The 14,709-nt window shown below is 42.1% G+C and overlaps 1 protein-coding gene across 15 annotated transcripts in view; it reads left to right on the top strand.

The window, feature by feature from the left end:
- Nucleotides 1-9,048: 9,048 nt before the first annotated feature.
- Nucleotides 9,049-14,709, top strand: part of SYNE1 (spectrin repeat containing nuclear envelope protein 1) — a 322,241-nt gene continuing 316,580 nt past the window's right edge. For 12 of the 15 annotated variants that reach the window (XM_074862818.1, XM_074862830.1, XM_074862827.1 and 9 more), the window contains exon 1: nt 9,508-9,662. The gene's annotated coding sequence lies outside the window, so the exon portion shown is untranslated. Of the gene's footprint in view, nt 9,109-9,507; nt 9,663-10,076; nt 10,212-13,293; nt 13,473-14,709 lie in introns of those variants that run through there. The other 3 variants (XM_074862820.1, XM_074862821.1, XM_074862819.1) reach the window with 3 other exon arrangements.

Raw genomic sequence — 14,709 nt, forward strand, 5'->3', positions numbered from 1 at the left:
CACCTGGGCACATTATAGAGAGGCATATTATAGAGAGTAAGCTTAATAAATCTTGAGCTGTAAGGGCCAGGAGTTGTGGACACTGACATCCAATCACGGAGTGACTGCAGAAACACCAGACGTAGAAAATAATTTACCAGTAAGTACAAGGAGCTTGATACTGGTTTCATGTACACTTTCAGGCCTGCTTTCAGTTTTACACTGATGCAACTTCCAGTACAATAACTCCTGATTCATTCTGGAAAAGACTTGGAGGATGAGCACTTCTAAGATGTAAGACTTCTGAAGCAGATTTTTAGCATACAGAAATCTGCATCAGTAAATTGAATTTCAACTTACAATGATGATCTCAACAATTAAAAAGATCAGGAAATAAAATGATGAGAGATAGTCAACAATATGACTACTTGACATGAGCCAGCCAAAATTAAGAAAGCAAGCATATGGTAAGGCTAAAACGTGGAATTGAAGGGCATACACCAGAAATGTCTGCTGACTCTTTCATTTGAGATTACCTGATCTTAATCAAAGAGCTCTGAACTGATCAGGGAACGCTCCTAAGGCATAAATAAGACTGTCATGACAGGGCATGGATTGAGATTTTAAAAATAGGCAATACTGTGGAGATTTCATTAACTAGACAACTGTCAGAAGTGGTAAGGGGAAGCAGTAATAGGGGAATTAACATCAGCAAGAATGCTTCCACTTTCCAGTTTTGAAGACAAAGATAGTAGAGACAAAGATAGTCACATGTCTTTGGAAACAATGAGTATTGCCAGCTCTCAGGAATATATTATGAAAGATTCTTGTTTGATGATGACAACCTACATCTTGATCTTCAGATAAAATACCCTCTGACTGGTTGATTAACCGCTTACTACTGCCTTCTTTTGAGGAACATTCAATAAACCAAGCAGTCAGCTTTTACATTGCCACTCCTCAGCAACAAAAAGAAATCTGAACACAAAATCAGGTCATTCTGTTCTGGTAGTATTTTATACCTGCTCTGAATTCGTTTTGTAAAAACTGTGTCAACAACAAAAAAACCTGTCTCTGGAGAACTCTCAATTTATTAAATCTCTGGAGATAAGTACTGAGGAGCTAGATTCATCTGGACTTTAATCCCATAAATTTAACTCTGACTCTGACAGACATCTGCAAACAGCACTACCAAAATCAAAGTGCATAGTGCTCCCATTAATATGGAAGACCAGTTTTAGAAAAGGTGCTATTGTCAATTTAAAGGAAAACACTGTAGGGATATAAATCACCAGTGGGCTGTATGAGCTTCTCTTTCAGCTATAAATCTTAATTTTTGGAGGTCAGAGAGACACATTTAGGATATATTTTTGTCAAGAGATGCACTTTTCCAAAAGCTTGTTTGTCCTCCCAAGCACATCATTTAGCAATGATTTGCTCTAGACAGGAAAAGATATTCACCCAAAGCAGTGAGATAGCCAGAAAGAGTTTTCCTGGGGACTTTCTGTCTTAGTGGAGAAGCATATTTACTGAATAATTATTGTATTTAAACTACATTTTATGTTGTTATAACACAGTGTTTTCCTGAAATAAACATTGCAGTGCAGAAGAGTTGTAGTCTTGAAACTGCCTAATTTACTCCTAGGCACAGTTGAACAGGGGAGATGTACAGTGAAAAAATAGTCAGACACTGTAGGGATGAATGACTCACATGAAATGCAGCCACCTTCCGGATAAAGCACAACTCTGTGAAACAGCAGAGACAGTTAAAGCCCAGAGATTGGTAACACGTAATTTTGGAAAGCAAAGAAAGTAATTTTGTAGGCATGCTAACTTATTATTTCAATATTGCTTGACCTTTCTACAAACCAATTAGAAATCTTATAATTTCATTCTTAGATTTGATCAATCAATTCAAAAAGTGTTTGTTCTTAGTCACATTCCTGTTTCTGTATATGTGAGATTTGCGTACCATCATTTTTCTCTGTTTCTGTATTCTGTTATACTCTTGCTTCTTAAAATTCTTCTTTTAAGTAAGCATTTTTTTACAAAAGTTGTAATATTGTTTTAAACAACACCATCTGAAAAAAAAAGTCTCTCTATGCTTCAGCTTTTCATAGAAAACACCAAGCTTCCTATTCATTATGTGCTATTACACAAGACATAGAGTTTCACACACCTGAATGAAAATTATCATGATGAAAGCATGGATGTCTCATAGAAGAATCCTGCTGCTGTTCAGAATAACTTCTGGTGTATCTGTCAACAGATAATAGGTAGAAAATAATATCTGATAAGATTAATTGCGCAGAGATGACAGATTTCTGCCCATGGAAGTTCTTATGAATACCAAGATGCTTCTCTTACCTAATGAATTCAAGATATATTGCATATGAGATCAGAAAAGACTTCCAGTAAATACTTTCACTCACACATAGTGTACAGTGGCTTGGCTACATCCCTTGTCATTTCAAATATTTAACATATTTTAAATATTTTTTTAAATAGTTTTTTGCTACATTTTATATCAAGACCAGTATAGAAGTCAGAAAATATAGATTTGGAATTGCAAGCATAATGACAGTGACAGAGAACAGTCAGTTACTGACTATCAGTTGAGAGTCAAGTAATAATAGCAGTGGATAAGAATCCTAAATGTGTTGATTACACATCATAAAAAATCACATGACTGGGGTTTCCTCCACGTAGATATTGTATGATCAGGGTGCTAAGCCTCACATTAGACCCATATACTGCTTGGAACAGCTGAAGTAAAGCAAAGAGGTTCAAAAAGCAATTCTTCTTAAAAAACAGTGCTTTCCTAAGGGGTACTGGCCTATTTAATCTTCCTTCTCATGTCTTGGCAACATCAGGTTTGTTCCTGTCAGGTGCTGTAACTGCCTCAGGTGCCACACCAAGCTTCTCACCCTTTATTAATCACCCTGTTCTCCAGTTCTGTTTAGATGTCACAGAATCACAGAATCGTCTGTGTTGGAAAAGACCTTGAAGATCATCTAGTCCAACCATTAACATTGACAGTTCCCAACTACATCATGTCCCTAAGCGCTATGTCGACCCAACTCTTAAACACATCCAGGGATGGGGACTCCACCACCTCCCTGGGCAGCCCATTCCAATGCCTAACAACCCATTCTGTAAAGAAATGTTTCCTAATATCCAGTCTAATCCTTCCCTGGCGCAACTTGAGGCCATTCCCTCTTGTCCTATTGCTTGTTACTTGGTTAAAGAGATTCATCCCCAGCTCTCTGCAACCTCCTTTCTTTCAGGTAGTTGTAGAGGGTGATGAGGTCTCCCCTCAGCCTCCTCTTCTCCAGACTAAATAACCCCAGTTCCCTCAGCCGCTCCTCATACGACATGTGCTCCAGACCCTTCACCAGCTTCGTTGCCCTTCTCTGGACACGCTCGAGTAATTCAATGTCCTTTTTGTAGTGAGGGGCCCAAAACTGAACACAGTAGTCGAGGCGCGGCCTCACCAGTGCCAAGTACAGGGGTAAGATCCCTTCCCTGTCCCTGCTGGCCACACTATTTCTGATGTCCTTTCAGATTAGCCCTTACAAGACACCTCCACATCTTCTAATGTCCCTAACATACCTGTGAGCCCCCTCTTCCTACCAGGTTAGTGTTAGTCTCCAAATCATCATTTTACTGTGACCACTGACATATTTTGTGGTTTCAGTCTTGTTTATGATTTTTACCACAAGGAAATGATGTTTGACTATAGTATTGTACTTCAGAGAATTGTTTTAATTTCTTTATATTTTCAGCTAAATTATTTTCCTGTTCACACATGTAATTCCGAACAAGCAAAGAAATGCAATTATTCTGCCAAGTGTTACATAACAAGATAACTCACCAAGTTTTTATGACTTTCCCTCATAAGATATTTGCTTGAGATTGGTGCCAGCTGAAATTATGAACTTCCCGGTGCCGTTCAAAGGCACAGTTCACATCTTTTCTCTATTAGAATGTAAGGAAATTCATAACTTCAGTTTTGATAGCTGAGAGTTTCTTGTACTGTTCCTGCATCTTTTTAGCCCAGCACGAAAGACCTTTTTGATATAGTCCACACGGTGGCACTATCGGATCATGTTTGCTTTGTACTACTGGTTCATGTCAAAAAAATTACTCTTACGGTATTCGATCTGAATTTTTAAACAGATTTTTTGTCTTTATTTAAGCTGAAGCATTGTTAAAAAATGTCAGGTTATGTGTTTAAAGACTCATCTCCACAACACACAGGAGCATGGAGGCACAAGGGTGCGTGGAGGAGTGTGGGAAAGGAGATAAAATGTGTCCTGCAAACTGGTCAGTACGCTGGTTTGGCCATTCCCTGCACCTGATCAGAGCAGTCTGCCCTGGCTTCTCATTAAACTAGCTATTCTAGCTATTTTCCTGTCTCCCTATTCTGTGTGCACGGGGGTGTGCAGCGACTGGAGTGGGACCAGGGGCCACAGGGGCCCAGGCAACTCTGCTGCCAGCACCTGGAGAGACTGGGGAATCTGCACAGTGTGTGTGGGTGTGAATGTCGGTGTGTGTGCTCACAAAAAGCCGTCAAACTGCATCATCCACAAAGTAGGATAGAAGCCGAGGAACCAAATACTGGAGTGTCTGTAATACAGGGGGTCTGAGAGCTGGCTACTGGAGGACCAGGCCAGGTCAGCTACTGCGGGGAGCTTGAGATCCAGTAAGGCCGTAGGTCTGGGCCAGTTACAGGAGAGACTTTTGCGCAGGAGAGTGTCAGTGTAAGGGGCAAGTAGGAGAGGAGAGGAGCATGGGGGTCAGCTGCTGGAGAGACCAAATGGCTAAAGCCAGCCCTTCGAGGTGAGTATGGGGTGTCCCTGTGTGTGTCCATGCCTGTGATGCGAGTCTGCACCAGCAGGTGAAGCAGGGCTCTGACCTCGGGAGCTGGCAAGCCCAGGTGCTGGCAGCTGGGCAGACTGGGATCCAGGGGCCAGGCACTGGCCCATCTGAGTGTTTAATGTCAGCTACTGGAGGGATCCACACTTTATGGATGAATATGTATTTGCATATATTTTCCACTGACAGGCTTTCACCCTGATCAGCTAGGAGGGAAACAGGATCGGGCCAGTTCTGTCTGCAGTAGACCACTAGTATCTGCAGATGTTCTGTGGTTTTGGTCCCCACTGGACATGTAGACATGTATATATGTGTATGTATATGGTGAGTATGTGCACCTATTGGGAGTACATACTCAGCCTTGCTACTGTCTGCATGTGGGGATGTGGAGCTGTGGCAGCCGTGCTGCTATTCAACTGCTGGATTTGGCAGCTTCTACCAGAATGTATATAATTTTTAGATTGGTAGCACTTCTGCTTGCTTATAACCTTTAAATAGTAACTTTTTAGTCCTATTTAAAACAATATTGGGCTATCCACTTTTCATTCCTGTTTAGGTGTTTGATATTTTAGAATTGTTTTCCATTCTAGTGTAATTTATGAAGCATAAATGTAGAAAAACTGACATAACAATAAATTTCAGATAGATATAATGAGTTTCTTGACAATAATGAGGTGACTAACATTAGAAATAAATGCCATTTGTGTTATCTCGACTCTGCCATATGCTAGACTGAGCTCATTCTGTGCATTTACTGAGCTTTAAATCCTGTTTGGGCATCTCTAAACCCAGAAGTTTGATAAGTTCACTTACAAGAACATGTTGTATACCATGGTATTATATACTAGCTGATGATTTTTTTTCCTGAATTTTTTCTGCTCCCACTTCACTTTTGAATAATGTCATCCCATGACTTTCATTCATTTCAGCACAATGCAAGGGAAGTTAAATGGTCTATTGCTATACTTCATGTAATTCAGTATAATTTGTGTTACAGGGGATATATACTCTGGCTTCTAATTGTATCTTTATCATCAAAGTTTGTTCACCCAAGTTTTGTTACATTTAAATATAAAACATAAACACATACAACTATATTTACATACAATACGCAACACCTTTATGTAGAAAAATTCATAGTTATACAGCTTATACATTTACACTTGATTCAGTATGTGAAGAGGAGATGTAGAACTGCACGCATCTCTCAGGAGGTGTGTGGCAATGTTTTAAGGTTGCACATCGATACTGTGTGGCAGTTTAGGACAGGAAGGAAGTGGCAACTACTGCTTGCTGCAAAACCTGCAGAAAGAAGAGTATGCTCTGTTGCTCAAACCAGTCTCAACATTCACAGAGTCACAGCAAATAGACTTGGAAGAGATCAAGACACCTAAAGAGATATCCTGTTCTTCACCCTGACGAGGTATCAAAAATAAAAAAATGCTTTCCAGGAAGACGCTTGTGTAGTCTGTACTTTAAAATCTCCCGTGATGCTAAATCCCACTTCCTCCTTACAGTATGTGGTACAAAGCTTTATTTCCTCCTAAAATTTTCCGTTCTGATATGACAGTATCACCTTCTGCAAGGTAGGCAAGTTACTTGTCCTATCCACTATGGACACTGAGAAGAGATTATTCCCTGCCTTTTGTAGTGCTCCTTTATGGTTTTGAAGGCTTTTATACATCCCATCACTTTCTAATCTCTAGATTAAACAGCTATTTCAGTCTTTTCTCTTGGATCGTGTTTTCTAGACCTTCCACCATTCTCACGGCTGTCCTCTGGATTGTCTCCACTTGATTTAGATCTTTCTTGAAGTCTAGTGACCAGAATTGGACCAAGCACAGAGTGATACAACAGGGAGGCAAACCAAAACATTACTTTACCTCCTTTAAAGGCAGTGTTTCTCTTCTGAGGAAGAGTGCGCTGAATTCTTCAGTGCCAAAGAAAGGCCTGACTCATGTCTCAGCTAAAAGCAGCAGCGGTCAGTGGTGCTGTGTCGTCCATTACACAGAGCCAGTGTTGGTGATACTGACTGTATTTCCTTGTGGTTTGTCGTGCTTTACCAGAGCACTTAGAAGATGGGTTTGTTAGAGGAGGAACACACTAGCCTTCCTTCAGTGCCTGGCTAGACTTGTTCACCAGGGCAGTTCATCTGGCTGACACCTGGTCTTAGCTGAGGCCTTCTTACCTGAGGGCTCTTGGAAGTGTGCTGCATGCTAAATAATTTGCTTTGGACACAGTAAGAGGCCTCTAATTCCCTGTTACTCTACTTCTTCTTTTCTTTCTTGTCTCTGCAGTGGAAGTAATACTTCTTGCCTTAACCAATGCCAACATCTAGTAAAGAATCCTCATTTAATATGACCATTTAACATTAAGCATGTTTAAAATCATAATGGAATCAAGTAGATGCTTAGACTAAGGATGTCATTAATTTAAAATGAATAAAAATATCTGAATATGTTTCTAGCTTTTCCTTTCCAAAAATTCCCAGTCACGATGTGAGAGCATGCATGGAAAGTGACGGGACCCCTTGCCAGAATTGCTATATATTAGCAAATGCAATCCCCTTTCCTTCCAGAAGGGCTATCTACAAACACCCTAGTGGCAACAGTTTCAGTTTGTGATTTTTTTAACAAAATAACAAAATAAAATAAAGTAAGTAATGGTGATAAGTTGTAGTAAGTTGTCCCTAGGATAGTGAAGACAACCTTTTTTCTAACAAAAAAGTCTGGGTAAATGCAGTGAAGCTTATAATGTCTATCACCTTACTTTTCGTACAAGGTGGACTCCAGCTCTGTCCACAGCTGGAGTTGATTGTTTGGTATAAGAACAAATAGGATGAAGTGGAGTGTCATTATATTCTCATGTAATATACAAAGAGGAAAATATTTAAATAAGCCACATCTTCTTTTCTGCATATGAAACTCAAAATAGCTATACAGAAATCAGTAAGGTTTCTGTGGGTTTCCTGCTATAACTTATAGGCAGAATATACCTCAATCATTTTAGCTGAACATTTAAAACACGCAGCTCAGCATATAGTACTGCAATTTAGAGAATGGAGAAAGCTTACACTAGCAAGTACTTTTCTTTGCTGAATTGCTTCAAATGATAGTAGTATTATTGTATGAAGCCTAAGCTTCTGTAGTGAAGTTGTTCTCTCATGTTAATACTCATACTCTTAACCTAGGAAGATAAAATAAAATGGTATTTTCTGAAAGAGACAGCAAAGTGAGAAATCTATTCAGCAAAAAGATGTAAGTGGAGGGGAATCTCAGAAGCATGTCAGCATTCACTTCTTTTGCCATCTTTGATGCTTGAACTGGCATGGGGTAAGGCAAAGAAGCAGGACAAACAACAGAGATAAGAAAGCACTGGATGAAAAAGGCTTTGCAGTTCCCCTCCTGCACACACACACACACACACACACACACAAATGAAACCAAAACAGAAACCCCACAACCCTCAAGAGGAGAAAAATTTCAGGTCCAATAAGCCTGGCTACACTCATCATCAGGAAGAGAGAATTTTTGTGGATGGCTGGATGTGACCTAGATACATACACCCCAGTTTCACAAGAATCCTTGCTGTGGCTTCGGGTATGTCTGCTTCTTCCACACAGTATCCTGGCTCCAAGCGTGTGATCCGTAACTGCGTATTGTGTTGGGATACGTGCCGCAGGTGTAAGTGTTCATATCAGAAGGGTAGCACCAATGTCAACGTGACTAGCGCTAACGGGAGGGATGATGCTGAGTAATCTCTGCTGCCTAACTCAGATTTCATCCATCCACTCAGTAAACACCCTGCATGCTAATGTTGTAGAATCACTGCAGCACTGCCAGAAAAGATGAAAACTAAGAGGTGCATTGGCACCGTTTCTCCCAACTTCTCCATTTCAGCTCTGGATGAGTGTTTTTCTTTCCCAATGATCCCTCTCTTAAGCAGAAAAATATCCTTCTGTCTCCAGCATGAAACTAGCCTTATGTGTATCAATAAAAATGAAGGAGGGAAAAAGCATAACCAGGGCTGGGGGGTTGTGCAATGTCTTTTGAAGAGGCAGAATCACATTTCATACCAGTGGCATAAGCACTGTTGCATGGCCAGTGTGGTTTGAGCTCAGAAGTGGCAGACCGTCTCGCTACCTCCTTCGAATATTTCTGTCCTGCTGCTGTTACGTAAGTGCCGGTGCCCCAGTTTGCTTGTGCAGCTCCCTGCCTTATGCACGATGATGCGCTGGAGCCTACGCCAAAGGTAATGCCCTGCAGCAGGCTACGAAACGCAACAATAATGACAGTAATATGACTAGTGACAGTAATTAGCAGTGACGGCTCGAAGTACTGCGGCTACCGGCCAGAGCGCACTTCGGGGGCGTTGAGGCTCGGGGCTGAGGCCGGTGCCCCATCCCCCGGTTCCCCGGCACTGCGGCCAAAGCAGCCGCCCCCGGACAAGCTGCCCCGGCCTTGCTGCAGCCGCGGCGGGGCGGGGCGGGGCGCGGCCCCCCGCCATGCGCCCAAGGACAGCGGCAGGCGCCGGGGCAGGGCACGGCACGGCGGGGCACGGCACGGTGGGGGGCGGCGGGGGGGGGCCGGGCTGCAGCCCGAAGGAGGCGGCCGCGGCCTGGGCAGCGCCGCAAGGGCACGGCAGAGGCCCCCGCGCCCCACGCACACGCGGCCCCGCTCGCCGCCTTCTCCCCACCCCCGCACCTGCTTCCTCGCCGCGGGGCGGGGCGGCGCGTCGTGCTCGGTAACCAGGGAGGCGCACCGAGGCGCGGAGCGGCGCGGAGCAGCGCGGAGCGGCGGGCGGAGGTAGGGCGCGGCGCGGGGCCCGGGCTGGAGCTCCCCGGGATCTGCGGGCGTTCGGTGGGGGCCGCCGCCGCGGTGAGCCCAGGGTGAGCCCGCGGGTGGCTGCATCGCGGCCAGGAACGAGGGACCCCCACGGGGCAGCCGCTCCCGGCTGCGCCCCCGCACCCCCCATCCGCCTCCTCCCCAACGCCAAACTCTCTTGAGGTTAATCCGAAACTCGCTGCCGTGATTGCGGAGTTCGTCTGTTTTCCTGGGGGTGGATTTGAGGTTTTGCCCTTTCTGAGTACGGGGGTAGAAGACCCAGGAGGAGGGCTGTGGTTCGCCTCCTCAAGTGCACGTGTGTGTGTTGCGGAGATCCCCGTTTTTCTGCTCAGTCACACGCTGCAGGCCAAAACGTAGTTAATCGAGGAAGATGTGGCTATGCCTGTGCACTCCCGAGAAGCCGGTTTTAGGCTGGGCTGCATGTAGTGGTGATGCAAAAAGGACAAGTGCACCGCAACAAAGATGCATAGAGTCCATATGTTCCCTGGTATGTGTGGTAACTCCCCAGAGGTAAGACCTGCTGAAATACTAACAGACAAGGTTGTTACTAGGATTTTGACAACCATATTTTCAACCATATTCATGCTGGGGAAAAGTGCATGTAAGGACTGTTAGTAGTCTGCTATAATAGACCAGATTTTGCAAACTGATGAGGAATTACTTATGTAAATCACCTATGTGACGCTGAGGGAAACTCCAGTGCTCATCACTGTGAGGGGTTTATACCTATGTGGCTTGTAGGGAAATTGTATGTGGTGTTTCTGGCTGCTTGCCAGCACTTTCCAAGTGCTGAGCCTGTTGCAAGACTCTTAACAGGCACTGACTTTCCTGTAGTAGTACTAGTGATGGCCTGTCTGCTTTCTATCATCTCTGGTAATTATTTTTGTGATTCTTGTGTGCACTTTAACATTTAAAGAGATCCCAAACTATAAATGCTGATGAGCTATGTTAAAATATTGCCACTGCACAGAGAATATCAGAATATATTATTTTAATTGGCAAACAGAAAGGCTTTTTTGTTTGTTGTACTGTTTCATGTGCTGAATGACATGACAAAGCTGGTTTATGAGGTACAGTGTTAATTGTAGAGTTACCCACTTTTCTCTGGTAGGAGTCCATATCCACTGTCATATGGGATGTTTGACATATTCCTTAAAGCACTGAAGTTTCCTCTGGAAAAAGGAGCTCTCCAGAATGAGCATGGTGCTGCACCCTGGAGTGATTCAATTCTCACCTTTGCAAAGTCTGCTAGATGTGAAAGCAGAAGTAATAATCTCTCCACTTCCCTCCTGTTCTTTTAATTCCTGTTCTAGCATCTGAATTTGTTTGTTTGTTTAATATTACCTTTGGAGATTATATATGTCAATGGCAATTCTGTGTTGCTGAGTATAAAATACCAGTGGATAGGTATAAATTACCGATGAACCCAAATACATTTGAGACTTTTTAAAAAAAAAATTTTATTTTTACTTTAAGTAATTGTGCTAAGTGCCAGTAGTGGTTTGAACTGCTGCACTTAATAAAGACACAAGAATCTCATCACGACTGTACACCTTCATGCAGCATTACTTTCTCTTCATTAAATATGAGAATCCTCAAAGGATTTTTTTGTACTTTGTGACCTTAGGAGCATCTTCCTGTGAACTTCACTAGAGCCACGCTGAGTTCCACAGCCCGACAGCAAGTACACTGCTCAAAGAAACTAGTGCTTTGATATTGGGTCAGGGAGAGCAGAGGTGCACAGGGAAGGAGGAGCAGCACCCTGTTAGTATTTAAATGCATCTGGGGAGAAGGTTAAGAGTGCCTGGCCCCAAGGAGGATCTGGCTGGGTGAGGCACCGAACAAAGCGTGAATCCCTGGAGAACTTCCAAGGTCAGCGTGAGAGTGATCGTTGTGGGTCTATGGGGCTTTGGTGGATCAGGCCCCAGGAAACATACACATACGTTCATGCTTCGGGTAGACACCACATTAACCCATCTTAGTCACACTTTGTTAAAGGAAGTCAGTTGTGGCTCAATTTTTTTCTTTTCAAGTGGTGGCTGTAGTTACTGGGAAAGTACATACATCAAACGTAAACAATTATTTCCATACTTCCTCATTACCATGGCTAGTGACAAAACTTTAGGGCTCTTGTGTCTCCTTAGAGGTCACAAAAATAACAGCAGCAGTGTATCTCTGAAGCAACTGAACTTTTGCCTTTGTTTCACTCAAAGGCACAGATTTAATGGGGAAAACAGAGGTGTTTCTGCTTTTCCATTCATATGGAGCTGTATCTGCCTCTTGCTCACATGTTATACTTCAGTTAAGCTTTCTTGTTTGGGAGATGTGCAGAAATACCAAAGAATTGATGCTTACTTGCTTATCTCAAACTTGGTTTGACCCACCCTTTCCTGAGATGCTTCAGTGTTTTCTATTTTAGCAGTCTTTCTTTTTTCTTCTCCTACAGATGTACCTCTGCAAGAGCCTTCTGCTATGGGTCATATTATGCCACAGAAGTCCTAGGTGCCATATCAGTATTAAAACAGAAAAATCAGAACAGCTCTCCTACTGTTAACCAGTTTACACATTATATCCGAACTTCGCTCTGTCCTATTTGCTTCTGTGTTGTGACCTCTGATCTTAATCTTGGCCTGTCTTTGTGCAGATAGTAAGCTCTTTGAGGCAAGGATTATATCCTGTGTTTGTAGAAGGTAATGAGCTACTGATCCCAGTCTCCTGCTGTTACCAACATCTATATAAACTGTAATATATTCCTGCAGAATTTCAGTAGCAGGATTACTAAACTGTAGTGTACATTGTGTTTAACCTTTCATATCAGAAAGACAGTGAATGACCTTTCCTTGAATATATCTAACTATGTTCTGCCAATTTTTCTAAAAAATAACAAGTCTCTGACTTCTGTTTTCTCCTCAAACACTTCACAGTTTCCATTCAAACGGAATTACAGCTTTCAAGACAAGAATCAGTTTCACACCACTGGATTTTTGCCCATCCCCCCAAAAAACCTAATAGAAAGTAGAAAATAAAATGCTCACTTGCTGAAATGTTAATACATACATAGACGTGTGTATCACTAGAGTCCTAAAAATAGTCTTTAAATACTAGAGTACAGTTATAGGTAAAACATAGAAAAACTGTGTGCCATATATGCCACAGAGTTAAATGTCAGATGTGCAAATTACTTTGAATCTTCCAAATTATTAACTGTTGTTGCAGACCCCCAACCTTCTACGAAATGAAGAACTTCTGTTCAGCTCCAAACAATGCTGAAGCATAACTAGAGGAACCAAAATAATCTGAAGCTCCAGAAAGGATCCAAACTTCTCTCTCTCTTCCTCCCCACACTCAGCAAGAAAAACAAATTTAAATACTGCCAAGTAACTACTGCATATCAAGTCAGTTTGGAGTTGGATGGTCAGCAAGAACATCTTGTTTCAGTGTTCCTGTTCCAATGTGTTCTTTGTCAAAGGTCATAATCTGTCTCTTCTTCCACCTTTTTCTATTCAAAGCAATCCACGCAGTAGAGAAAGGAAGCGCAGAGTGACAGTGTTGGGATGCAGTTATCAAAAACACCTTTCAGAGCCAAAATTGCATTTTCCATGATCTTATGTGGTGCACAGCTATGTCCCATTGGACTTGGGAAAGTTCCAGTATGCACTGACTTATGCTACATTGGTCTTCAGTGAACTAAAGATTTGCAACTCAACCATCTGTAACAATTACCAAAGGGACTTCTTCTGTTGGCCTGGATTTTGGCAGACCAGTGAGGAGGTACTGCATTTTCTTTGAAGATATTATAAGAGTCATTTTGGATCACTCTACCCCACTTCTTCATCCTAGCTCCTAATTTTAATATATCCCATAGGCATTACCTGCAGTTTGACAGATTTATTCAAATTGATGTTTACAAATGGATTCATCAGCTACAAGTTTTCAGTATTCTTGGATTAATTTTAATTAATTGTATCAAGTTTTTCCACTTTTAACTTTGATTTTATCTCAGATGATGCTGTTTCCATTTCTGTTGTGCTTTTGTCTATCAGAATTGTCTTCAGTAGAAAAATCAGTATAATGCTAACTGAGGCAAATTAATCTCCACTTGATCTTATTTTCTACTTTCTTTTTACTTACCCGGCTAAGAACCCTTTGCTTTCTGTCTTTACTTTCTTAGTCTAACTCAGCTGGTCTTTCCGCAAGTCTTTCATCATCCCTGTAGACAGCACATACTATGGCAGGACTCTTCACTTCTCATCCGTTATCTCTGCCTGCTTATTTCTGAGTGATGGCTTTTCCAATTATATCTGGAGCAGTTTTAATCTGCCCTGCATAAGTGTACAGTTACTGGACCCTGGATTTAAAGAAATCCCCATCCTGCTTCACAGGGAAGACACTGTGCTCTACAGTCTAGTTGACTTCTGTAACTCATTTCCGTTTTATTTATTTTTTAAGCACTGTATCTAGATCATCTCCTGACCTGCTTATGTGCTTTGGATTATTCTAATAGTTTGGACTACATCAGTCACTTCCTTAGGCAAAGCTATTTCCTATGATTAGCTTTTTGTTTTCCCACTACTAACTAAAACCCAACCTTGATGTTTAAAAATGCAGTTATGACCTCCAGAAAATTCCAGTTCCTACCTTTATGTGAATCATTTATTCCTGATTGACATGAGGATCACTGCTGTCTCATAGAATTGCATCTGTTCCAGCAGGGCAGCGTTTCCAAGACATCTTATGTTTCAGAAACAGAACCTGTGGATCAAAGTGGACCTGTAGCACTACAGCAGTAAACCATGCTCAGAAATTCTTTCCTGGAAATATTTTTTGACTTGATCAGTTCTGTACCACTGTTTCTTACCAGGGAAGTCTGCCTCTTTGTTAACAAAGAATGGGCAATCCAGCACTTGACTGACTTCTGTTGTTCCTGAGATTCTGTTCAGTTCATGTGCTATAGTTATTTTAGTTATTCCACTGCATTTCTTACATCAGTGTAATATTTGGAAATTGC

The sequence above is a fragment of the Strix uralensis genome, chromosome 3, assembly GCF_047716275.1.
Source record: "Strix uralensis isolate ZFMK-TIS-50842 chromosome 3, bStrUra1, whole genome shotgun sequence".
NCBI classification, from domain to species: Eukaryota; Metazoa; Chordata; class Aves; order Strigiformes; family Strigidae; genus Strix; species Strix uralensis.